Source organism: Anabrus simplex, chromosome 5 (genome assembly GCF_040414725.1).
Source record: "Anabrus simplex isolate iqAnaSimp1 chromosome 5, ASM4041472v1, whole genome shotgun sequence".
Classification (NCBI taxonomy): domain Eukaryota; kingdom Metazoa; phylum Arthropoda; class Insecta; order Orthoptera; family Tettigoniidae; genus Anabrus; species Anabrus simplex.
The window spans coordinates 235083210-235109886 of NC_090269.1; the positions used below are offsets into that span (position 1 = coordinate 235083210).

The 26677-nt window shown below is 41.2% G+C and overlaps 1 protein-coding gene across 1 annotated transcript in view; it reads left to right on the plus strand.

Moving 5' to 3' along the window:
• The first annotated feature begins 1077 nt into the window (after window positions 1-1077).
• The window catches only part of LOC136874801 (uncharacterized), a 134655-nt gene continuing 109055 nt past the window's right edge, over window positions 1078-26677 (plus strand). The window contains exon 1 of the mRNA XM_067148473.2: window positions 1078-1104. The gene's annotated coding sequence lies outside the window, so the exon portion shown is untranslated. The remainder of the gene's footprint in view (window positions 1105-26677) is intronic.

Here is a 26677-nt window from a genome sequence, read left to right on the forward strand (position 1 = left end):
CTTCCGAAAGGTTGCTACCCCTCTTTCGATAAACCATTCGTTAGTCTGGTCTCTCAACAGATACCCATCCGATATGGTTGCGGCTGCATCTCTTCTATCTGTTTCATTGGGACGCACAAGCCTCACCACCGTGGTAAGGTCACATGGTTCGCAGTGTACTTGGTGTTATTCTACCCCACTATTAGACGTTTGAGGAGGCTTCAAATTGCAGTAGAAATTGATTTAGCAGAAACGTGCTGTGGTTTTCCCTATCATCTTACATTCCAGCAAAACTCTCCAATATAATTTCATTTCATCTATCAGTCATTAATCATTTCCCCAGAGGAGTGCGACAGGCTTCTGCAGCCGGCACAACTCCTATCCTCGCCACTAGATCGGGCTTGATTAATTCCGTTCCTAACACGATCGAATGAATGGAAACAGGCTGTGGATTTTCATTTTATGTATAGTCCGGCTCCATGGCTAAAAGGTTAGCGTGCTGATTTTTGGTCACAGGGGTCCCGGGCTCGATTCCCGGTAGGGTCTGGAATTTTAACCAAAATTGGTTAATTTCGCTGGCACGGGGGCTGGGTGTATGTGTCGTCTTCATCATCATTTCATCCTCATCACGACGCGCAGGTCGCCTACGTGCGTCAAATAAAAAAAAGACCTGCATCTGGCGAACCGAACTTGTCCTCTGACACTCCCGGCACTAAAAGCCATACGCCGTTTCATTTCATTTCATGTATAAATCTTGGTGTGTAAATCTTTGTCATTGTCATTGATACTAGATAACATAATTCACGTTGACAAACGAAGCCAGCTAACAATCTCGTACATAGTTCTTATGTTGCGGTTCGTCAAAATGGTTTTTGGGTGCCTCGAGTATCGCTAGATGACTCTGGACCCTTCTTTGCTCTCGCAACTCCCCGTTCCTGACAGGAAAGTCATCATGAGCCGCGAGCACCTTGAAGGAAGTGGAATTGCTGAGCGTGACACTTTAGTGAAGGACTTATGAGGGGACTATGGCGATAACTACCTTGTTAGTAGGATATGCAGAGATAACACTTTCCCTTTGGTGAGTTCACTTGATTGCTGGTCATGTCGCAGTGAGGAAGTCAAGCGGTGAGTACTTTAGTCTATACCATTATGTCAATGCCCAGACTATGGTTTTAGCTTAACTTTTGAAGAAAACTGAGAGTTTAGCGGGAGAAGGCGCAGGTTAGAACACCGCTAGTTAAAACAATAGCGTTATATTTGCCGCATAGCTAAGAATTATTTTTTACTTTACACTAATAAGAAACACTGGCTTCACCGCTTCCTTATTATTTCGTGGGGGTGGGGGGCAAAGAGAATCTCTTATATTACATATCGTCTTGTTTTCCTCACTATAAAACAACTAATTTATATTACCTATGAGCCCTTTCCCCTTACTCCACGTGGGCAGTTTATCCACTGTTCGATATTTTAGGTAGTATTTTGCACGCACCATGATTTATACCAATTATTTATTGTCTCTCTGAAAAACTAATAAACTACACGATGATTTCGTACAATGTGATCAAATATTTTAGCCATTTTACTGATTAGAATATCACCCTATCAGAAATAGATAAAACAATTCAGGCATTTGTTCTTTGTCGGCAATAATGGTGTCCGACAATCAATTCTAGGAATTCTAGGATAGTTGGTTGTATTAACTAACTTCAGAATCAGTAAGAGTTCCCTTAAACCAATGTGCTATTAAGCCTGTTGATCCTAATTGTAATAATTATCTAACCGTTATTTCCATCTGCAGGCTTAGGCTTCTTATTCCTTGTGACCCAAGTCATTATGGAAGTTTGTTTCTTGTTGTCTGGTACATCTATATTTCTCTTCATGTTGTAGTAGGATGAGTAATTATTATGTTGTATTTTCACGAAAGAACAACCTAAAAAATTTGCTTGCTGTCGGGCTGAGTGGCTCAGACGGTTAAGGCGCTGGCCTTCTAACCCCAACTTGGCAGGTTCGATCCTGGCTCAGTCCGGTGGTATTTGAAGGTGCTCAAATACGACAGCCTCGTGTCGGTAGATTTACTGGCACGTAAAAGAACTCCTGCGGGACTAAATTCCGGCACCTCGGCGTCTCCGAAGACCGTAAAAGTAGTTAGTGGGACGTAAAGCAAATGACATTATTATTATTATTATAAAAAATTTGTTTGCAACATTTTCTGAAAGGTACAATAAAGGAGCGTCTTACGTATGTGTTGCTGTGCAGTGAGTTTTCTAAGTGAAAGTGAAGCAGTTCATCAAAAAGGGGACACAATAAAATACGATTTTGTTGTATCTTGAGGGTGTATGTAAACGAACACTTGTTGTCAAACTATTTCTGAGCGCTACTGCATTCTACCACAACCACCCGCAGGATGTTATTGGGTCATCAGATGACTTCTAATCGTTTTGTCAAGGGCTCTACAGTAGATATGCTAATGGCAATTGGTTTAACGGTGCCATTTGTAAGGAACACACCAGATAATTCCATATAAATACTGGTTTACAATGTCACGTTTCTGATATGGGCAAAACATTGAAATACAATTCATTCAGCTATTTCTTACGAGAGAACACACTTTTCTCGTGTTCATATCTTATTTCGTCTCCCGAATACTTATAGTGTCGTCTTGAGCATAGCAGTGGTAGCCATCTTGCTGTACACAGTGAGCCATGACCTGCAGCCAAAGATCTAATTATTATTTCTATACAATTAAAATATAATGATTTGTAAGAAGAGAAAAGTAGTTTTAAATTTGAATTTAAAATACTAATTAAGGATTACTTCATATTTAGTGAAAGGTACATTTGCATAATAAATAAACATTGAAGAAGTAATGTATTAAAATCCAATTTTCCCCTTTCGTCAATGAGTGCTGGAGGTGCAGGCGTGAATAGGAAAAATGCTAAAAGAAGAAAATACAGCGATTTGTTGGATACATTCTTCTTCTGTACTTCTCTTCATGTTGAATCAAGTAGTACCTGGGGCAATGGAGGCCTCAATTTTATCAATGAGTTTGGCCAACGGAGTGCTCGGATTTCCAGCGATACCCGATCAACTGCTTTTCTTATTCAGCGCATCAGCATAGCTCTAATGCGTGGAAATGTCACATCCATTCTCGGGACACTCCACCTGGTAAAGAGCTGAAGTTCTTCTTCTTTAAGACATGACTTTGTATTTTACGTAAATTGAATTTTAATAATAAATTAATTTACAAAAGTAACATATTTCACAATAATGGCACTGATATGAAACGAAATAAGCTTAGTCCTTAGAGAGACTTTTGAATGTCTTCTCTCCGCCTGATCTTCACTGTTCAGGTTCGCAGATAATTTTACCAGAAGTATTAGGTTTTAAGGTGCTGATAAGTGAGCGTTTTTACCATGCTCATAACAGAAAAAGTTATTTCACATAATATGTACTGCATGCTAACTCAAACCTTCACCAGTATCGGAGGGCCTTGTCTCACAGCACTACTGATAGTGAGGAAAACGCAGCATCCTGTATAGAAGGTAGTTTCATTCCCTTGACATTGAGAGTTTTCTGGTGAATAACGCAGTGATATTTGAACATTCTTTACCTAAAATTATCTTGCAGCAGAAAGCTGCAGTAATGGCGGCACATGCGAAATAGTGTTTCGTTAAGTAGGAGTTTAAAATATATCCTTCAGTTAATATATCTTACTGCTTTGCGCGTGTCAGTTAAAAAGGTTTGCATCATAAATAAAAATTCATCACCATCATTATCTAAAGGCTTCGCCTTGTCGCTGCAACCATTGATTTCTTCTCTCTGCGATCCTTTTCATCTCTCCATAACCTTGGCATCCCATCATCTCAACTACCTCTTCAATGATCTTCTTCCGTGGTTTTCCTCTGCCTTTCTTTCCCATCACCTTGCCTTCGAACAAGTTCTTTACGAAGTTATTATGCCGGAGAATGTGACCGAAAACTGACGCTTTTCTCCTTTTTATCGTTGTTATTAAATGTCTCTGAGTGTTTATTTCTCTAAGCACTGCTTCATTAGTTTTCTTCTCAATCCAGCTAGTTCTTGTCATCTTCCTCCATAGCCACATTTCCACTGCCTCTAGTCGTTTCACGTCGTCCTTCAAGAGAGTCCATCCTTCACAGCCGTATAACAGCACACTCCAAATGAAAGTTTTGATAAATAATTTCTTTTGTTCAGTATTTGAGGATTTATTAGTTAAGAGCTGCTTCTTCTCCTCAAAGGCTTTCTTATACAGGGAAATCCTTCTTTTTATTTCCACAGTGCATCTGTTGTCATCGGTAATAACTGATCCTAAGTAGCAGAACTTGTGCACCTGTTTTAATAAAATATTTCCAATTCTGAGCTGTAAAAAATAAACATTGAAGAAGTAATATATTAAAATACAAATTAAATAACATATTTCACTCTAATGGCACTGGTATGAAAGGAAATAAGCTTAGTTCTTAGAGAGAATTTTGGATTCCTCCTCTCCATCTGATCTTCCATGTTGAGGTTCGTAGATAATGTTGCCAGAAGTAGCAGGTTTTAAGGGGTTAATTAGTGAGCGTTGGGTTGGTCGGTCCAGACCTATACCGTTGACAGGAGAACCGTTATTGAGTACTAGGTCCTACTGGAGAAGTACGCCTTCTCATACATTAGTTGCCACGGAATTGTTTAGAGAGACTAATTCTCTGAAGTGTACATTTCATCATCGCCACTAGTTCTTTAGCTGCCTCCAGTGACGTGCCTACTGTATTATAACGGGAAATGCTGCTACAATTAAATTTTCAAGATCACAGTTGATCATATTTCTCTGATACTTGGTTTTCAGGTACGGTAGTTGAAATGTAGAATACAGTCGGAAATAGTGGAATTCCCCGAAAAACGCATTGTCTCAGATCAGTTTTATTGAAGACATCCTAGCAAATGAATTTTGGAGTCGCTATAAAGCTAACTCATATAATATTCTGTCGGTAGTAGTGGCGGCTCACGAAGTTTGGTGACGGGGGTTCATACTTTTAATTTAAAAGATGTACAACATAACAAAACAATATAACTTTTCCGCATGGATACTAACTCTAAATAAAATAAACATAAAATCAGGCCATAAGGGTAAAATAAGCATTCACCTAGCAAAATAAACCGTTCCCGAGATATTTGTAAAATAATCTTCACGCTCTTGGAAACTGATCAAGGAATAGCCAGCCGTAAACATGGCAACGGCAGCTCGATCTCCCATTCAATTTTCTCTCCAGTTCTGTAAGAAGTAGTGGCCATAAATGGCGTGGCTAGCCTCAACAAATACTTTAATACACCAATACCGGACAGCTCTATCTCAACAGCATTGAGTCGAGTGCGAAGAGCGATGGTGGTGACATCTAGCGTGTTGGTGTGAACTGCATACTCGTCTATGCTACAGTTGAGAGGAATGCACTACACTCAATGGAAATATTTTTGTTAAAATAATAAATTGAATAATCATAATAATTAAGAATGACATTTTAAAATATGAAATGCTTCTTTCATAAACCTCCAAACGAGCATTACGTTACCCGTGCCTTTCGCTATGTCTTGAAAATTAAAAGCAGCATTTGTTTGAGGATCCAACCATCCTCTGGGGGAAATATTTAACAACTACCTACTCTCTCCAGTTTTTTCTAGCCTGGCGACGGACGTTATATGGACTTAGCCTAGTTTTGCGGCCGGATGCCTTTCCTACCACCAATCGCATGTGGAGGGATATATATTCACTACCTCGTGTTTCTGTGGTTGTTTCTCGTGTGATGTGTTGTATATATTTGAAGATGCGTATGAATACGAACACAAACCCGTAGCCCCCGATCTACAGGAATTAACAGACGCGAATAAAATCTCCGACTCAGTCGGGAATCGTACCAGGGTCCTCTGAACCGAAGGCCAGTACGCTGACCTTTCCGTGGTGGTGATTAATTTTGATAGGAAGTACAACTGGCCAGCCATCCTCTATTAACACTAATCAGAAGGGAAATGGAAGAGATCCAACGCTCCGAAGAATGAAGAACGGGAGGCACGAAGCGCTAACCATTCAGCCAAAGCGCCAGAGCGGGCAGATAACTTAACAACATCCATGATTTATTGCAATTTTGGGAAAGAGAAGCTGTAATTAAGGAACAGGAGTTCTGATCCATTATTTTGACTTCTTCCTCTTCTCTTCTTCTTCGTATTCTTATTCTTCGATAGGCCGATCTTCCCGAATGCTACAGGAGAACTCAGCTCACACTGCTCTCTCGTTTTTGCTGTACTTTGAATTTTCTGTTTTACCTCTGAAGACAGAAATACATAATACATTGGGGTTACGGTGAGTGAACTAGGATGTTCTTGACAAGGAAGAAGTGTTCAGAATTTCCTAAAGTCTCTTTCACAAATTTATGCATGAAGCATTACCATACACACGTATTAAATTAGTTGGACTGGTGCTCAAGCCTATGCCTGTAATACACTGAAATAATTGTCTTGCCCGCTTCTGTGGTGTAGTGGTTCATGTCATTAGCTAATACCCCCGAAGGCCCGGGTTCGATTCCAGGCTCTGCCACGAAAATGAAAAGTGGTACGAGGGCTGGAACGGGGTCCTCTCAGCCTCGGGAGGTCAACTGAATAGAGGTGGGTTCGATTCCCACCTCAGCCATCCTGGAAGTGGCCATCCTTCTCCAGGCAAATGCCGGGATGGTACCTAACTTAAGGCCACGGCCGCTTCCTTCCCTCTTCCTTGTCTATCCCTTCCAATCTCCCTATGCCCCCGCAAGGCGCCTGTTCAGCATAGCAGGTGAGGCCGCCTGGGCGAGGTACTGGTCATCCTCCCCAGTTATATCCTCCGACCCAGATTCTGAAGCTCCAGGACACAGCCCTTGAGGCGGTAGAGGTGGGATCCATGGCTGAGTCCGAGGGAAAAACCGACCCTGGAGGGTAAACAGATAAAGAAGAAGAAGAATTTTCTTACGCCGGGCTGAGTGGCTCAGACGGTTGATGCGATGGCCTTCTGATCCAAATTTGGCAGGTTCGATCCTGGCTCAGTCCGGTGGTATTTGAAGGTGCTCAAATACGTCAGCCTCGTGTAGGTAGATTTACTGGCATGTAAAAGAATTCCTAGGGGACTATATACCGGCACTTCGGTGTCTCCGAAAACCGTAAAAGTACCTAGTGGGACGTAAAGAAAATTATTATTATTATTATTATTATTATTATTATTATTATTATTATTATCTTACAGTAAAAAATGACTGGATTCGAAACTCACGGCCTTCAATTTTCAATTTCAAGACTACCGCGATAACCATTACGCTTACGTTTGTGAAATTTATGGTACTGTTTAACAATGTGGACCCTCAAGTTGAGTATACTAGAGTTCCATATATGTTAATATTATTGTTGTTACGTCCCACTAACATTTCAGTAGAGTATTTGATTGATTTTCTTAATATAAGGGTCATAGAATGTAACCTCAACACAGATGCGAGGTCATAACATTTTTAATACTTGCTGTCCTTATCAGTTCCCATGCCCATTAGCTTGTGGGTAATTTGTTCAGCGCATAACACTTTTCTTGGAATATAACTGCAGTGTAAGATTATTTAGTGACAAACACTGATACATTATAAACAACACGCAGTGCGCCAAGAATCATACAGATGACAATATGTTATTGAAGAGTTGGTCACACCAAGCCATGTAGGTAGCAGCACTATCGACTTTCTCACTGAAAACAGCAAGCTGTCCGGTATTATATTAAAGTATTTGGCCTCAACAACTACGTAATTTTTGGTGCCATCTCTCGACGTGCTCCAAAACTGCTTGTTTAAGTCTTCAAGGCCTTCTGTGATAGCTTACTCTACAGGTGAATTTTGCTCTATGGTAGAGTCTAGCAATTCATTCTCTGGAAAATTTAACCTCAATTCCATGAATTAGTATGGGCAACACCTCCTATAGGGAGCGTGCACTGCCGCTCTTAGCGCCTCTAGCGGAAGAAATCGGTAATATTTTGGTGATGTTGTCTTGAGCGGTCAGTCCAGGCTGTGTAACTGTGGGTGTGAAATTGTGGTAGTAGTAGTGTATCAAAATGCCTAAATCAAATAGAAACTGCTGTGCAGTGAACTGCCACAACACACAAAGAAACACGCATGGAAAAGGAATTACATTTCACACATTTCCTGGTCGTCCATAGGAATCAGACAGATGCAGGAAGTGTATTTCGGCTGTCGGAAGGATAAAGTAAGTACAGTAGGCTACCTTATTTCATTTTTGACGTAAATCACACATTTCATATCACACATTTCAAACATACCAGATATGCCAAGTCCAGAACACGTTTATTTACTTTGAAAAAGTACATTTCATTTCAATGATGCATTGCAGCAGGTTCGTATGTTTACATTCATGTCCTTCCATGTGCACGTGTCTTGACTATGGCGAATAATAATAATAATAATAATAATAATAATAATAATAATAATAATAATAATAATAATAATAATAATAATAATAATAATACATTTTCCCCTGCATTTCAGTACAGATGGAAGTCCATCGGAACCCACCAAATGCTCTGTCATTTGCAGTGAACATTTTGTTGGACGAAAGCCAAGTAATATTGAAAATCATCCATCATATATACCATCTGTGTTTCATGAGAGCTATAAGAAGAAACCGAAAAGAGAATGTGATGTATCCCGGTTTTAAGAGCGAGTAAACGAATGAAATGCTCAAATATACATACGTCTTCTAATCAGGAAACTCATGAATTTATTGTGAAAAATGAGTGTGAAAAACTACATAAGTCGGTGCAAGCAGAATTTGAGATTGAAGTAACGACTTTCGAATTCACTTGTGTCTGTTTTGTGGGAATGATGTAGGCACACAGTGCAACTCAAGCACAGTACCTCCAAGTATTTCGGAGAAGGTGGATAAAAGTTGTGGTCCTAACACCCCCCGGGATATATGCAGAGGATTTCATGGGTACCAGAGCATAAAAAATGAGGCACAATTGAGGGATTTAACAAGTGTTTCATTTCAAACATTCAGTTCTTTACTTTCTTTTATTTGTTTCTAAAGTATCTATAAATATACTGACCGAGCTCGATAGCTGCAGTCGCTTAAGTGCGGCCAGTATCCAGTATTCGGGAGATAGTAGGTTCGAACCCCATTGTCGGCAGCCCTGAAAATGGTTTTCCGTGGTTTCCCATTTTCACACCAGGCAAATGCTGGGGCTGTACCCTAATTAAGGCCACGGTCGCTTCCTTCCCACTCCTAGCCCTTTCCTGTCCCATCGTCGCCGTAAGACCTATCTGTGTCGGTGCGACGTAAAACAACTAGCAAAAAAAATATATACTGTAAGTAATAACGATGTTTTTTACTCTTTTTAATGAAAATGAAATTGGACCTTTGCTTCATTGGCATTCATATTTGGTGTACATCGGACTAGGCCTACTGCTGCGCGAATATTTTTTACTGCTCTCGGACTAGTCAAGAAACGCACTTCTAATTTTGTTTTCTGGTCTAGCAAACTATCCGTGCAAAATACCTTGCCTAGCGCTTTTAAAACATTTTATCCTGACGCACGAGTTATAATGGATTGCACAGAAATGAAATCAGAAACGCCAGCAGGAATAGATGAGAGATGTTACACGGATTCTTCGTACAAGTCATGTTATACATTTACATTTTTATTAGCTGTGGCCCCAAACGGAACTATTGTTTTTGTTTCCGCTTGTTATGGTGGAAGAACTGATGACACGTTTATTGTTAACAATTCAGGCTTCCTAAATCTTTTGAGTGAAGGGGACGTTATATTAACCGACAAGGGATTCCCAGGTTTTAAAACACAGTCACCTCATTCTTTACTTGTTATGCCGCCTTTTCTTCACAATGGGAGATTTACAGAAGATGAAGTGTTACAAACTCAGAGTGTGGCAAATGTGCGAATTCATGCTGACATATGCATACAGAGGGTGAAAATGTTCAAAATCTTGAAAAACATTCCTAAAGATCTGTTTCCGTATATCAGCGACATTGTTTACGTAGCTTGTGTGCTAGAAAAAAATTTGTTGCCACCAATAATAAAGAACCCCTGTACATAATTCTAATCCAATCTTATCAGAACTTCGCTTAGCAACATGACGTGTTATCTACTTATTCCAACTGAATTACTGTTTATTTCCTTACTGGATGCTGCCTGTCAATAGCTTATCAAAAGCACAGTCAATTTCACCGGAAATCTCACTCGCGAAATTTGAGTTTTCACAGATTCATAGATAAGAGGTAGTTACAATATTGTTATTCATTTCGCCCTGTGACAACAATGTCAAGGTTAAATGTATTTTTATATGTACAGCATTACAACTTCCATAGCATTACTTCATATTTATCTTGACAAGATGCAACGATATTTTTTGCCGTAACTATGAAGCAAGTCTTCCAGCGGAACGCACTCTCACCGTATTAATTCTCGGAAGTCCGCCAGAGCGCTCTGTTACTAGCACTGTGCACGCTCCCTATAGTTGGGCCCACGACAGTTGGAGTCTGACGTTTAGCGCCACCGGCGAGACAAAGTTGACTAACGCTGCTCGAAAGTTATCTGTTGCTATGGCAACGATAACAGAGGTGCCACATTTAACGAAGCTATCGCCACGTGTGTTGGCGTGCTTTGTGATATTATTCGGAGTGGTACTATTTTAGCTGTGTTAGTTGTTGCTGGTTTATGTATTATGTAGGTGTTTGTTTCCTGAATATTATTTCCGTTTTTAGTTTATTTTTTGTAAGTTAATCAGTGGCTAGTTGTACAGTTCTCTATTTTTATCACGTGCATTTGTTGAGGTTATTGTCAGGTTAGTGATTATGAAATTTCATATTTATCGGCAATGACGTGTTCTGTCTTAAATGCTGAAATTATTGGCACGAGCTTAGCAACGGATAAAAGTTTATTGAATTGCATTCATCCCAGTGGCGGCTGGTGGCTCTCGAATCTGGAAGTTCAATATTGGAAATCAAAACACAGCTTATGGATCTCCTCGAGAAAGCTACAAAACTACATTATAAATCATGCAACAATAATTTATAATACATTATACACTCACCTATGCAGACTGCTTGTACATGAAGTCCATTCTTCTCTCGTTCATTGCAGCAAATTTGTCTGTGATACATTCGTTAAAACTCTCCATACCCCTAACTAGTTCCTTTCCAATCGAGAACATTGCAATAGCGGTCAGCCTTTCCTCACTCGTTGAACTACGTAAGAAATTCTTTATCCTTTTCAACGTTGAAAAACAACGTTGAGCTTCTAAAGTTGTCATCGGCACTGTCATGAGTTATGATGAGTTTCAGTCATTTTATTATTTCACTAAATGCGGTCACTGAGTTGGTTTGAAGCGAAAATTGAAGGTGTACAACACCGTACACAGATCGAAAATCTACTCTCATCTATAGAATTTTCAGTTTCGTTTGAAGTTTATTTTGTTCAATAAAAGGATAAACTTTACACAACTTCTTCAGAGTAACAAATGGGAACTGACTTTTATACTTTTCAAAGCTATCAGCATGAAACAAATTCGCCGCAAGATGATTGTTGAACTGGAAACGTTCCGTGGCCTGGATCATAATTGGGTCGTGAATTTCCTTGACTGCCACTTTCTTGGAGATGCATGTATCTGCATGTGGCCTTGTTACTGGCCGGATCATTGTATCATACGCATTGGAATGTGAGTCAATTTTACTGCCTGTCATTTTTTGGATGACGCATTCAAAATTATAAATTGCCTTTTTAATTTCGACTGGGTCTGATTTTCTCTTTTGCAATTGATTGTATATAGTATCAGATTGTGGCATTATTAAATAAAATACAGACGGCCAAAACTGAAATGTAGGATGTTCTAGTTTAAGGCGCAATCCCCTTCCCTGTGATATTGTTGTACCTTTTCGAGGCGTTGTTTCTATTTCTTCAAGGCATTCAATGAGGGATTTCTTGTTTTCATAAACTGCCTAGGGTACTTCAACAGTTCGTGATTTAAAGTTCCACCTAGTGTTAGAAGCACATGGCACTCTTCTACCTACTATATCGTGGCATTATTATAACTGTATACGTCGTCTGTTATTAAAATAATACTTTAGTAGTTGGTTTACCTGATCAGAACCAATAGCAGCTAGAACGAACCTCACAACGTGGAACTCGCTTGGGCTAGGTGCATAACAAAGCTTCTGCGCATGCTCCGTATCCTGATATTCAACACGGCTGTGCTCAAGTTCACGTCTTACCTCCCGCATCCCCTTGCCTACCATTCACCACCTCCTCTTCTCCCCACTCAACCCCCAACCAATAAACTGATGCACATCTGTGGGAGTGCAGTTTGAGATATGTTCCTGCGTATTTACTACTGTATGCTGGGAACAGTGCCACATCACAAGTTGCTTGGGCGCGTATTTCAAATGCGTTCTGGCCAGGTGAATAAATCAATAGAACAGTGTATAAGCACAGAGAATGGAGGTTCATTGCTCAGTGCTCTATGGGAGAAACCGCCACTGATTAAGCCTACATATTTGATTAAATATTGTACCCATCCAAATGGTACGTTATAAGTATAAATAAAGGTTTGTTTTATTTCACGTGAATTTTACATGCATACGCACGGACCAGATATCAGCCCGTTGCGGGCCAAAGAACGGAAATGGGTCGAGCGGTCGAGGACACCTAAGTCACGTCACAACGGAGAGCACGTCATGCAGCGAAAGTTGGAGAAGGGGGCGAGAGAATTCTGGAATAATCTGTACCTTATAAGAAAGGACGAATCACATTAAAGTACAGAATTACCTTTAACCAATGGGAATTCTAATATGTGGATTACGTCACCTTTTCTTTTATTTGTACGTTGGTCGAGAGAGGAACAGTATATGACATTATTCTTCTTCAGTGGGAACATCGAAGAGATAAGTGGAGATCGAACTTTTATTCTTCAATGAGAACGTCGAAGAGATGAGCCGAGACGAACATTATATTTTGCACCGTTAACGTCGAAGGAAAATGTTGAGTTGAATTCGAACGGGGTGAGAGCACAGTGTTCTTATTAAATCCCGACTGCCGCATATTCTAGTATGTTCTGCAGAAATGTCAAGAAGCAACGTGATGGAAGTGATAGGTCAGGAAACTTCGAGTACTTTCTACCTCGTTTTTTGAATTTTACTTGGGATATCGTTTTTGAACTTTACTTGGGATATTCCTAACAAGTTCGTATTTTTTCTTCCAGTTCGAGAATTATTCCACGATTTCATGGGATCTATTTCATTCCGAAATCCATTTGGAACAGTTAAGCCGTCGACCAGAGAACATTTCTCCGAATGAAAGTGTAAAGACGTATAATAGAGATCACAACAGGGTGACAGTTCAAGTATTTAACGGAGTGTTAAGCCACTGTAAAACACATAAGCTAAGGATCAACACAAGAAGTAGAAGCAGTACATTATTTAATGCTACGAAAAAATAGGACAGCGAATATTGTACATCGTTAGTAGGGGAGCAAGGAGAGTTCTAAGCCATCTCGTCAGCATTTTTCTGCTGAGTCAGCACCCGAGGTCATTGACCCCGGCCAAGGTCATTGACCCCATGACGTCGTGACCACATGACCGTAACGTCACATTGTTTGTAAACAAAGCCACGTGCTTAGCCACGTACTTATTGACCACTGTCAACATGACAGCTGTCATCTTGACGGACCCTAACCTCACTATTTTAAGGACAACAGAACATCGCTAACTTCAGGCGGGTAATTTAAAATCCACGTGCTTTAGGCAGCTTTCAAACGGACCCTAATTTGAAATCCACGTGTCTTTTTGACAGCTGTTAAGACGACAGCTGCCATCTTTAACCACGTGGGCGCTGAATTTAAAACCATATGCTTTTTGACAGCAGTTACATCGTAACTACGTGCACTTGTTTTGCCGCGGCGTTTAAACAAATGAACATGGCTAACCTCAGTGCTACCATCTTAACTGGGCGAAACCTCATTGCTGCCACCTTATGCATGTAGGGGCGCGGAATTTAAAATCCACGTGATTTTGACAGCTGTCAGGTGCTAACTACGTGGGCATGGATTTTAAACAAGTAAACGTAGCTAACCTCAGTGCTGCCATCTTAACAGGTCCTAACCTCACTGTTGCCAGCTTAACCACGTGGAGGGCGTAGAATTTAAAATCCACGTGCTTTTTGACTGCTGCCAGGTCCTAACCACGTGCACTTGATTTGTTGAGGAGTTTAAACAAGTGAACATGGCTAACCTCACAGCTGCCATCTTATGCATGTAAGGGGGGGGTGCGGAATTTAAAATCCACATGCTATTTGACAGCTGTCAGGTCCTTTGTGCATGTTGACTTGTTTTGAACGTAGCTAACCTCAGTGCTACCATCTAGGAGCGCGGAATTTAAATGATCTGCCTTTGCTGGCAAGACATAGTGTTTACAGTGCACTATGCCTTCTGGTATGGGCTAGAATAAATCTGTTACTTTCATTGACCTGTCTCAGTCTCATCCTTGGCTTTGACAATATGAAAGTGACCGAGGTATGAGCGATGCTAGTAATACCATTCCTTCTGCAGCCAGTCCCTGCTATTAATGGTGTGAAAATATTGCTCATAGGGTCGGTTGGTGCATGCAATTCAGTGGGCTTGACAGACTGATATGTTATAGCAACTTCTGGCTCAGTGAGGAAAGCAACGGGAAACTACCGCACTCCTCATTTCCCTAGTATGCCTCTTCAGTGACACTTAGGCTATCTATGACAGCTGTTGGTGTAGCTGTGGAGGATCAAATCAGCCTTGGGCTAAATACCCAACATACACAACAGGACTTAGCCACGCTGCGGAACTTTTTTTGAACGATCCCAAAGCTAGGGGGTCTAATCTCAGGCTAGCTTCTTGACATGCTCCTTCCCGCTACTATCTTGTAGAGGTCTAAGTTTCCATGCAAGCTGCCCTTCTTGACAAGACCCTTCCCGAGCTACCCCTCTCGACAAGATCCTTCCCGACATAGTTTTCATGCAAGCTGCCCTTCTCGACACGATTATCGTTTCTCACTTTCATCACTATTATCCGTCGCAATGCTACCATCTTAACAGCGCCAAACCTCATTGCTACCATCTTAACCATGTAGGGAGCGCGCTGCCCCTCTCGACAAGATCCTTCCCTGACATAGTTTTTTTATGCAAGCTGCCCTTCTGGACCAGACCCTTCCCGATATAGTCTTCATGAAAGCTGCCCTTCTCGACATGGCCCTTCCCCGACATAGTTTTAAAGCAAGCTGCCCTTCTCAACATGGTCCCTTCCCGACACTATTTTGGAGAGAGGATTAAGCAAGCTGCCCTTCTCGACATTAAAAGAGCTAACTCATGACGATCTCCTAGTCTAGATTGCAAAGAGGGGATAAATAAAATATTACCTTTTACCAGATATACTTACGTTAATAAACTGGAAGGCATGGTGTGGAGTTGTCTTCTTGTTCTTTTTACATCATCGCATAAGTTTTTACTTACCCTTCTTACTCAGGAAGGAACGGTAGGAGGAGGATGCGGCAAGGATAAGGTATTACTCTTTTCCTTTTCGATTGCACGCACACAAAAATATAGAATTGAATGTAGGATAAGCAAATGCTGTATGTCTCCATCCGACAAGATAAAACATGTTCAATCCTGCTATAGAGGACAGTAGTTATCTTACTGTAAGGAATAGGATTTGATCTCTATTTCCTTTCTATTAGAAAAATGCATTATGGGATTTAAACACTAATCTCTCTGTTTAAAACATGACAACAAACGCACTTCTATGCAATCAGCACACATGCAAAAATACAGAATTGAATGAAGGACATGCAAATGCTGCATGTCACCATCCGGCAAGACAAAACATGTGTACAGTTTCATTCCAGTTACAGAATGCAATTAGCACACATGCAAAAATATAGAATTGCTTGTAGAACAAGCAAATGCCGTATGTCTCCATTCCACAAGACAAAACACGTTAACAGGTTCAATCCTGTTACAGAAGGCAGTCAGCACACAACCAAAAATATAGATTTTATTGTAGAACAAGCAAATGCTCTATGTCTCCATTCGGCAAGATAAAGCATGTTGATAAGTTCAATCCTGTAACAGAGGACAGTTGTTATTTTTGAATAGACAACATACATTTTCTAAACAGGAAAAACTTACCTTAATTGTATGATAGGAGGAGGAAGATGCGCGGTATCTTGTTGTTCGTCTTACCACTATGCAGATAAAATAATTTTTACTACTTAGCAGGGGATATCAGTGAAAAATCTTTGTCCTACCTATATTGTGTTAAGGAGATGGATTTTGCGGGTTTCGAACACTGACACATGCAACAGAAAACATCTGTAGATTTCGTTCTCTGATTTAGCTAGCGTAAAGAATAAAAAAAAATCATGGATTCAGTCCCTGTTCTCTTAACGCAAACCTAATAGTAAAAAAAAATATGGGATTCTAACGTTGATCCCTTTCTATTAGAAACACTGACGCATGCAACAGAAAAAATCTGTTGCCGAGTATGGTGAACATCTTTCCCCTCGACACCCATCGAAAATTAAAAAATAATCGGTTACGCAGAATAGCTCGGACGACTACTCAGGTGACACCCTTTTTTAGTCGCTACTTACAACAGGCGTTTTGTGTTTAGAACACTGAATTTTTGATTGTAACATTTTAATCTTATAGATTTGAACACTAGAGACATTTAATTGTCTACTGTAATGTTGTTATTACTAGGTAAAAAATAGGAAAGCTCGTATATCTATCTGACGAACCGCATAAATCTACTAACATGGCTCACGACATAGGTTCTTCCCCCTCTCTTACTTTCAACGCATGCCCTAATCGCGTAGCCAATTCGCTCGGCGTTGCAATGGCATTAACACGTAACGCTACTTTACAGTATAAAATTATGATTATTATAACTCTACAGCTACGCTAAGGTACAGCCCACAGCATTTGTCTGGTGTTAAAATGAGAAACCACGGAAACCTACGCTAGCGACCGCATTATCACACACACAGGTGTTTAGAACACTCAGTGTTTAATTGTAAACTCTGCAACACACATACAATAGCTTTCTGCGGTTAAGGTACAGCGCCAGCATTTGCCTGGTGTAAAAATGAGAAACCACGGAAACTATGTTAGCGACAGCATTATCACACGCACACGTGTTTAATTGTAAATGAATAATTTGCCTGGTGTGAAAATGAGAAACCACGCAAACCTGCAGCTGACAGTGGGGTTCGACCCGCTACAAGCTGATAGCTACATCACCCAAACCGCGCAGTGGAAGCGACTGTGATCTTAATTAAGGTACTGCCGCAGCATTTGCCTGGTGTAAAAAAGAGAAACCACGGAAACCCACCTTTATAGCTGCTTACAGTATTATCTCTCTTTGTTCTGTTACGGCTAGTATTGTGTGTTTAATTAAGGTACAGATCCAGCATTTGCCTGGTGTGAAAGTGGGAAAACACAGAAAACCATCTTCAGGGCTGCCGAAAGTGGGGTTCTAACCCACTATCTCTCGGATGCAGGGTCGCAGCTGCGCATCCCTAACCGCACGGCCAACTTGCCCAATTTGTAAGACTGTGATGGACACGATTGTTTATTCTGGCGGTGTAAAAACTTTTATAAGAAGGCAAACACCGTGAATTCGCATTATTATGCATACAAAATTGATGAAGTTGACATATTCGCGTTATTGTCTCATTTCGTTTTATTTCGCGAAATAAGCTGTCTAATTTTCGAATTGTTCACAACGTTAAGTATAGGTAACTGTTCCCCAAGCATACATACATACATACATACATACATTATCATTATAGACTGTTATGCCTTTCAGCGTTCAGTCTGCAAGCCTCTGTGAATTTACTAAACGTCGCCACAATCCTCGATTTGCAACTAGTGTTGTGGCCTCATTTAGTTCTATACCTCTTATCTTTAAATCGTTAGAAACCGAGTCTAACCATCGTCGTCTTGGTCTACCTCTACTTCTTTTACCCTCCATAACAGAGTCCATTATTCTCCTAGGTAACCTATCCTCCTCCATTCGCCTCACATGACCCCACCACCGAAGCCGGTTTATGCGTACAGCTTCATCCATCGAGTTCATTCCTAAATTAGCCTTTATCTCCTCATTCCGAGTACCATCCCGCCATTGTTCCCACCTGTTTGTACCAGCAATCATTCTTGCTACTTTCATGTCTGTTACTTCTAACTTATGAATAAGGTATCCTGAGTCCACCCAGCTTTCGCTCCCGTAAAGCAAAGTTGGTCTGAAAACAGACCGATGTAAAGATAGTTTCGTCTGGGAGCTGACTTCCTTCTTACAGAATACTGTTGATCGCAGCTGCGAGCTCACTGCATTAGCTTTACGACACCTTGATTCAATCTCACTTACTATATTACCATCCTGGGAGAACACACAACCTAAATACTTGAAATTATCGACCTGTTCTAGCTTTGTATCGCCGATCTGATATTCAATTCTGTTGAATTTCTTACCTACTGACATCAATTTAGTCTTCGAGGGGCTAATTTTCATACCATACTCATTGCACCTATTTTCTAGTTCCAAGATATTAGACTGTAGGCTTTCGGCACAATCTGCCATTGAGACCAAATCGTCAGCATAGGCCAGACTGCTTACTACATTTCCACCTAACTGAATCCCTCCCTGCCATTTTATTCCTTTCAGCAGATGATCCATATAAACTACAAACAGCAAAGGTGAAATATTACAGCCTTGTCTAACCCCTGTAAGTACCCTGAACCAAGAACTCATTCTACCATCAATTCTCACTGAAGCCCCATTGTCAATATAAATGCCTTTGATTGATTTTAATAATCTACCTTTAATTCCATAGTCCCCCAGTATGGCGAACATCTTTTCCCTCGGTACCCTGTCATATGCTTTTTCTAGATCTACGAAACATAAACACAACTGCCAATTCCTCTCGTAGCATTTTTCAATTACCTGGCGCATACTGAAAATCTGATCCTGACAGCTTCTCTGTGGTCTAAAACCACACTGGTTTTCATCCAGCTTCCTCTCAACGACTGATCGCACCCTCCCTTCCAAGATGCCAGTGAATACTTTGCCTGGTATACTAATCAATGAGATACCTCGATAGTTGTTGCAGTCCTTCCTGTTCCCTTGCTTATAGATAGGTGCAATTACTGCTTTTGCCCAATCTGAAGGTACCTTACCAACACTCCATGCTAATTTTACTACTCTATGAAGCCATTTCATCCCTGCCTTCCCACTATACTTCGCCATTTCAGGTCTAATTTCATCTATTCCTGCTGCCTTATGACAATGGAGTTTATTTACCATCCTTTCCACTTCCTCAAGCATAATTTCACCAACATCATTTTCCTCCTCCCCATGAGCTTGGCTGTTCACAACACCACCAGGATGATTTTCTTTTACATTGAGAAGATGTTCAAAATATTCCCTCCACCTCTCCAGTGATTCCCTGGGATCTATTATGAGTTCAGCTGAATTACTCAAAATACTGTTCATTTCCTTTTTCCCTCCCTTCCTTTATTACTGTCCAGAAAGGTTTCCCTGCTGCTTGACCTAGCCTTTCCAGGTTGTTACCAAAATCTTCCCAGGACTTCTTTTTGGATTCAACAACTATTTGTTTCGCTCTGTTTCTTTCATCTACGTACAAATCCCTGTCTGCCTCGGCCCTTGTTTGGAGCCATTTCTGATAAGACTTCTTTTTACGTTTACAGGCTGCTGTCACTTCATCATTCCACCAAGATGTTCGCCTTTTCGCATCTTTACACACAGTTGTTCCTAGGCATTCCCCTGCTGTTTCTACTACAGCATCCCTGTATGTTATCCATTCACTTTCTATATCCTGAACCTGCTTACTGTCTACTGTTCGAAACTTCTCACTAATCATATCCATGTACTTCTGTCTAATGTTCTCGTCCTGGAGATTTTCTACCCTTATTCGTTTGCAGACAGATTTCACTTTCTCTACCCTAGGCCTAGAGATACTTAGTTCACTACAGATCAGATAGTGGTCTGTATCATTGAAAAATCCGCGGAAAAATCGTACATTCCTAACAGATTTCCTGAATTCGAAGTCTTTTAAGATATAGTCTATTATGGATCTGGTACCCCTAGCCTCCCATGTGTAGCGGTGAATAGCCTTATGCTTGAAGAATGTATTCGTAACAGCTAAACCCATACTAGCACAGAAGTCCAGCAAACGCTTCCCATTCCCATTAGCTTCCATATCTTCCCCACATTTACCAATCACCCTTTCGTATCCTTCAGTTCTATTCCCACCTCTCGCATTGAAATCGCCCATTAGCACTATTCTGTCCTTGCTGTTGACCCTGACCACGATGTCACTCAATGCTTCATAAAACTTGTCAACTTCATCCTCATCCGCACCCTCACATGGTGAACACACGGACACATTTCTAGTCCTAATTCCTTCCACTGACAAATCTACCCACATCATTCGCTCATTTATGTGCCTAACAGAAACTATGTTCCGTGCAATGGTATTCCTGATAAAGACCCCTACCCCAGACTCTGCCCTTCCCTTTCTAACACCCGTCAAGTACACTTTATAATCTCCTATCTCTTCCTCGTTATCTCCCCTTACCCGAATATCACTTACTCCTAGCACATCCAGATGCATCCTGTTTTCTGACTCAGCCAGTTCTACCTTCTTTCTTCCATAAGCCCCATTAATATTGATAGCTCCCCATCTAATTCCATTTCGTTCGCCAAGTTGTTTCCAAGGAGTCCCTCGCCTGTCAAATGGGAGTGGGACCCCGTTACTCCCATAGGTCCGAGGCTTGCTTAAAATGTTCTGAGCTCGGTAGATTCATGAGGCAGGATGCTACCCTACTTACACATAGTCCAAGTGAGGATCTCTCCTCTAACGGGTTATGGACCACCGGTGGAATGTATAGTCCTAGCCGCCTGAGCACAAGGAGGGCCAGGACTCAGAATATGTCCGAGATGCCCACTCGCATTCCATAGCAACTGGTATCCCGACTCTCAGGACCACTTACTAGGCCACTCAACCGTTGCCCATGGTTCACGAACTAGGACGTGACTACAGTAACCCACAAACATGAACCACCCAAGCATTTTAGGGAATATTTTTAAAAAGTCGGTGTTATCGCAAACGCGAAAAACGCAGGTCCTTTGTTATAAGACATAACATAACTACACTGCTGAGCAAATGGGATAGATGTAGCTACCGTTTTGACGAAGTGGCACTGTGATCACCCCGACGAACATAATAATACGATATAGGAAGTGACTGTGATGTCTTCAGACCGCGTACTGGCCGTGTGAGTAACAGATGAGCATAGGATCGATACGATACGAGGTTTCAGCACATTTGATCACGGTCAGATTGTCGGTGCCGGACGTATGGGCCATACCATCTCCGAACGGGTTGCTATATTTCTAGAAAATAGATCTCAGAGAATTAGAGTAGGTGAAACTTTATCTGACCCTGTAATAAATAATTAAAAGGGGAATTCCTCGAGGCAGTATTATTGGAACTTTACGTTTTCTTATATATATATATATATATGATATGAATACAAATTGGAATCAGAGATAAGGCTTTTTGTAGAGGATGTTATTCTGTATAGAGTAATAAATAAGTTATAAGATTGTGAGCAACTGCAAAATAACCTCGATAATGTTGTGAGATGGACAGCAGGCAATGCTATGTTGATAAACAGGGTTATCAGTCCGGTTGTGAGTTTCACAAATAGGAAAAGTCTTCTCAGTTTTTAGTTACTGCTTGATGGAGTAAACGTTCCTTATGGGGATCACTTTAAGCACCTAGGTACCGGGCGAGTTGGCCGTGCGCGTAGAGGCGCGCGGCTGTGAGCTTGCATCCGGGAGATAGTAGGTTCGAATCCCACTATCGGCAGCCCTGAAGATGGTTTTCCGTGGTTTCCCATTTTCACACCAGGCAAATGCTGGGGCTGTACCTTAATTAAGGCCACGGCCGCTTCCTTCCAACTCCTAGGCCTTTCCCATCCCATCGTCGCCATAAGACCTATCTGTGTCGGGCGACGTAAAGCCCCTAGCAAAAAAAAAAAAAAAAAGCACCTAGGTGTTAATATAAGGAAACATATTAATTGGGGTAATCTCATAAATGAGATTGTAAATAAAGGGTACAGATCTCAGCACATGGTTATGAGGATGTTTAGGGGTTGCAGTAAGGATGTAAAGGAGAGGGCATATAAGTCTGTGGTAAGACCCCAGCTAGTGTATGGGACCCTCACCAGGATTACTTGATTCAAAAACTGGAAAAAAAAATCCAAAGGAAAGCAGCTCGATTTGTTCTGGGTGATTTTAGACGAAAGAGCTACATTACAAAAATGTTGCAAAGTTTGGGCTGGGAAGACTTGGGAGCGGAGAGATAGCGTGGAATGACATTAGCAGACGAATAAGATGAGTTGTATCTTTAAAAGTGGGGAAGATCACAATATGAAGATAAAGTTGGAATTCAAGAGGACAAATTGGGGCAAATATTCGTTTATAGGAAGGGGAGTTGGTGATTGGAATAAGTTACCAAGGGAGATGTTCAATAAATTTCCACGGCGACTTCCCTAAATGTAGATCAGTATTGATTTATATTAATTGATTGAAGCCATGCAGCCTCGGGGCTTTTCACGGGTCATGGTATCAAGTGTGTCCTATGAACACGTGGATTCGGGCAAACCCACTGCCCCCGGGGTCAACTGTTATAGTGCATATCGTGAGAGGTCACCGTCACGACCTCCGGTGGTAAGAGCGGATAGATGGCCGACAGTGCAACAGATTCAATGCTGGACAATGACGAAGTATGAGCATTCGTACCATCCAGAATAATCTCCTCATAATTGGGAGCGAAAGCAGCCTTACCACAGGGAACCTCTACTCGCCACATTGCACAAGCACAAAGGCAAAGGAACTGCGCCGTTGGACTCTGGAAGCAAGGTTATTTGGACAGATGAATCGAGGCATCAGTTAGTATACGTCTGTGGCAGCGTACGAGTGTGTTGTAAAGCACATGAGACTTTTTTTGCTATTGGCTTTACGTCGCACCGACACAGATAGGTCTTATGGCGACGTTCGAATCCACTATCCCCCGAATACTGGATACTAGCCGCACTTAAGCGACTGCAGCTATCGAGCTCGGTACCACATGAGACAAAGGAGTGCTCCAGTCAATAGGGTACATTTCAATCCAGTGGTGGGGGTATCTTCATATGGAGACTGTTCAGGTGTGATGAAAGGGGAACCTCGTAACATCCTCCAATGTCCATCACCGGCGAGCGATACAGGAACGTGCCATTGGTTCACCTCCAGACCTGCAGGAGACTAAAGCCCGGTTCACACTAGATGTGCCGAGCCGTTCTGAGCAAGTCATGATCCGGGCGTGGATCGACCCAGGCCGATTCACACTATACGTTCCGCGGTCGAGCCGATCCACGCTCGGTCTCCCTATTCTGTTCAGTCTATCCCAGTAGGTCCGCTAGTAAACAGCAGTGCCAAAAATTAAAATGCCTTTTTCAATCAAATCATTAATTTAAATTGCCCTGATTTTGGACGAAGAAGAGGAGAATAGGCCCACTTGCAGGTTCCGGGTGCATCAAATGCAGACAAAGTGAAAAGGAGAAGTAGAATTTTTCACCTTATTTCCGGAGTTAGTTGACGATGAATAAAAATTCTACCAGTACTTCCGTAAGTCGCATTATGATTTTATGCGATTGTTGGGGTTCATTGAAGCAGATATTCAACAGATGAATACTTCCTTCCGAGAATGCATCACGCCGGCTGAAAAACTTGCTGTATGTTTGAGGTAAGTTAACCATTTTGTTTGTTTGTTGTACAGGGATGGTTGGGGATACAGTCGGGTAAGCGCCATTGCAAACTCTAAACATTAACTTTATTAAAAAATATTAATGAACACATTACAGAAAATTAGGCTACAGTAAAAGAAATAAAGTTTCTGTTGAAAAATGTAGCCTCTTTTCACTGATTCTCTTGAAATGCTGCTATAAAACGGATAAGGTCCCTTTGGGCGGGCGGTTGCCCCACAGATGAATCCGAACGGGCAGAAATTTGGTTTTGATTTTGTGGGTAGCTCGCAGGTATGAATTGTGGATTGGGAGATTATGGCGACGATGGTAAAGTGAGCCTTTCCTGAGGTGAAGAGTTTCACGTAATGAAACTGTTTCTTGCAACTGGAGATTCGTTCCGAACCATTGCGTTTATTTACCGTCTTGGGCACTCAAAAATGCATGCGATTGTTCGTCAGGGGTGCCAAGCGATAATAAATAATTTATTATCAGTCTACATAGGCCTACCTACTCCCCGCAGAAGTGACTGGGATCGGATCGCAAACACATTTCGGAATGTCTGGGATTTTCCCAACTGCATCGGCCGCCTTGATGGAAAGCATGTCGAAATAATGGCCCCTTCTAATAGTGGTTCAATCATTTTAACTACAAGAAGACCTTTTCTGTGGTTCTGCTTGCTTATGTTGATGCTGATCACAATTTCATAGCAGTAGACATAGGATCATACGGCAAAAACAGTGACGGTGGCATTTTTTTTGTCTTCTCTATTAGGAAATGCTTTTAATAACGGGACCTTTAATATTTCAGAAGACTCTGTACTGCCCGGATTAGATATTTCCGCACCTCAAGTGATTTTAGGAGATACTGCATTTCCGCTAAAATCTTATTTAATGAGGCCCTACCGCGAGAATCAAGCGCAAGGTAATAATGACGGAAAAATTTTCAACTACCAACACTGACGTGCGAGAAGAGTGGTGGAAAACGCGTTTGGTATTATAACTCAGAGGTTTCGCATTTACCTAAGAATAATTCTAAGCCCGATTATGTTGAAAATATAATTCTGACCACTTGCATCCTCCATAATTATTTGCGCTATGATCGACTACATCTCATGGAAAGTGCACCATCAAATGAATAAATTGCAAGTGCTTTGACTAATTTACCACGTCTCTGTGCAAATGTCCAACAGGCCGCGTTTAATTAACACAAGAGAGAAATTCCAGACATACTTCAATTTCCCCCCAGGTAGTGTACCATGGCAAAATGACAGAATATAGTCTCTCATTTCACTTACAATTAGTTAAGTCCCTCGAACTGCATCAATTAACTAAATAATTTGAAATTTATTTATTAGTTTATCTACAAACATTTTAAATTAATTACAAATTGAAAAACTTCAGCCAATGTCAAGTGTCAAAGTGAAAAATATTAATCAGTTGATAACGTGTGTTTGGCTCCGAAATTTTTTACAGTCTCTTATAAATATTTCAATTTTATGTGTTTATTGAGTTTATACCATTTTTACAGAACTGTACATATATTTCCTTATATGTTCGTACGTCTTGTTGTACATAATTTGTATGTCGTTCAGCAATTTCAAAATAAAGTAAAACTGTCTCTTTTGTTTACTCAGTTTGTCCAACTTTCTCGGAGATTTCGGACCACAGCTTCAACGTGTGGTTCATGTCGCTGTATTTTTTGTGCGAAAAATCATACAGTTCTTGATACTCACGCGCGCACTCAATTCCATGGTTATCGCACAAGTGAGGAGCGGCAGGCTGTTTATTCTTCGCCCTTGGCCCTTCACGCGTTCCCACTAGACGATCATTGACGATCCCAGCTGAGCCGTTCCGGTCTCAGATCGGATGGAGACCGATGAGATGATCAGTTGATCTTTCCTTGCACGGCTCGGAACATGAAGTGAGAACGATTCCATTGAATTACATATAAGCGATTTTTGATCAGTCTTGCTCAGAACGGCTCGGCACATCTAGTGTGAACCGGGCTTTATACTTACAACAATACGACATTGCTCCTGAATTGGGTTCCAATTGATTAGGTGCTTACTTAGCCCCCAATATCACCCGAAATCAATCCTATCTAGCATAACTGCGATGCTGTCAAGAAGGATGTGCACACCCTTGGCCCTGCTCTTACCAATCTCCATGCATTATGGGAGACTTTGTAGTGGTCATACATCAATAAGACTCCCCAACGCTTCCGCGTCGCCGCCTTCATCAGAGCCAAAGGACACGTTAGGCGCTAATAACAAAGCATCTCTGATTCAATTCAGTGCAAATATAAAACTAAAGATTTAGAACAGAATATGATGAGTATGAGCTTATGAAGAAGCAGCAGTTCAAACGAACTAAGGTAATATGCGTGAAGTGGACTTTCATCGAACACAGGTATAATTCTCGGAATGATATGACTGTGGCTTGCCAGTGTTACTAGAAATAAGAGCACGGATATGGCGAAGGCATTTGGCCATTTGTTGCTCTCTGGGAACCGTTCAGGGAACAGGTGGGAGCGATAGCCGTAATAGTTACTGACGATGACAACGCATTCTATTGCGTAGGAATTATGAAATGGGAAGTTGAATACGGGAAGAAAGCAGCAATAAAGATAATCCTGGACAGATTTCCTTAATATGTTAGCGTGAAAACGTTGTTTGTTCATATTTATTTTGTTCATTCAGTATCATCAGCCTAACTTATAGTGAAGTAACATGAAGAAAGTGGATATACTGCTAGAAGAAGTACGCGTTCCTTGGAACAT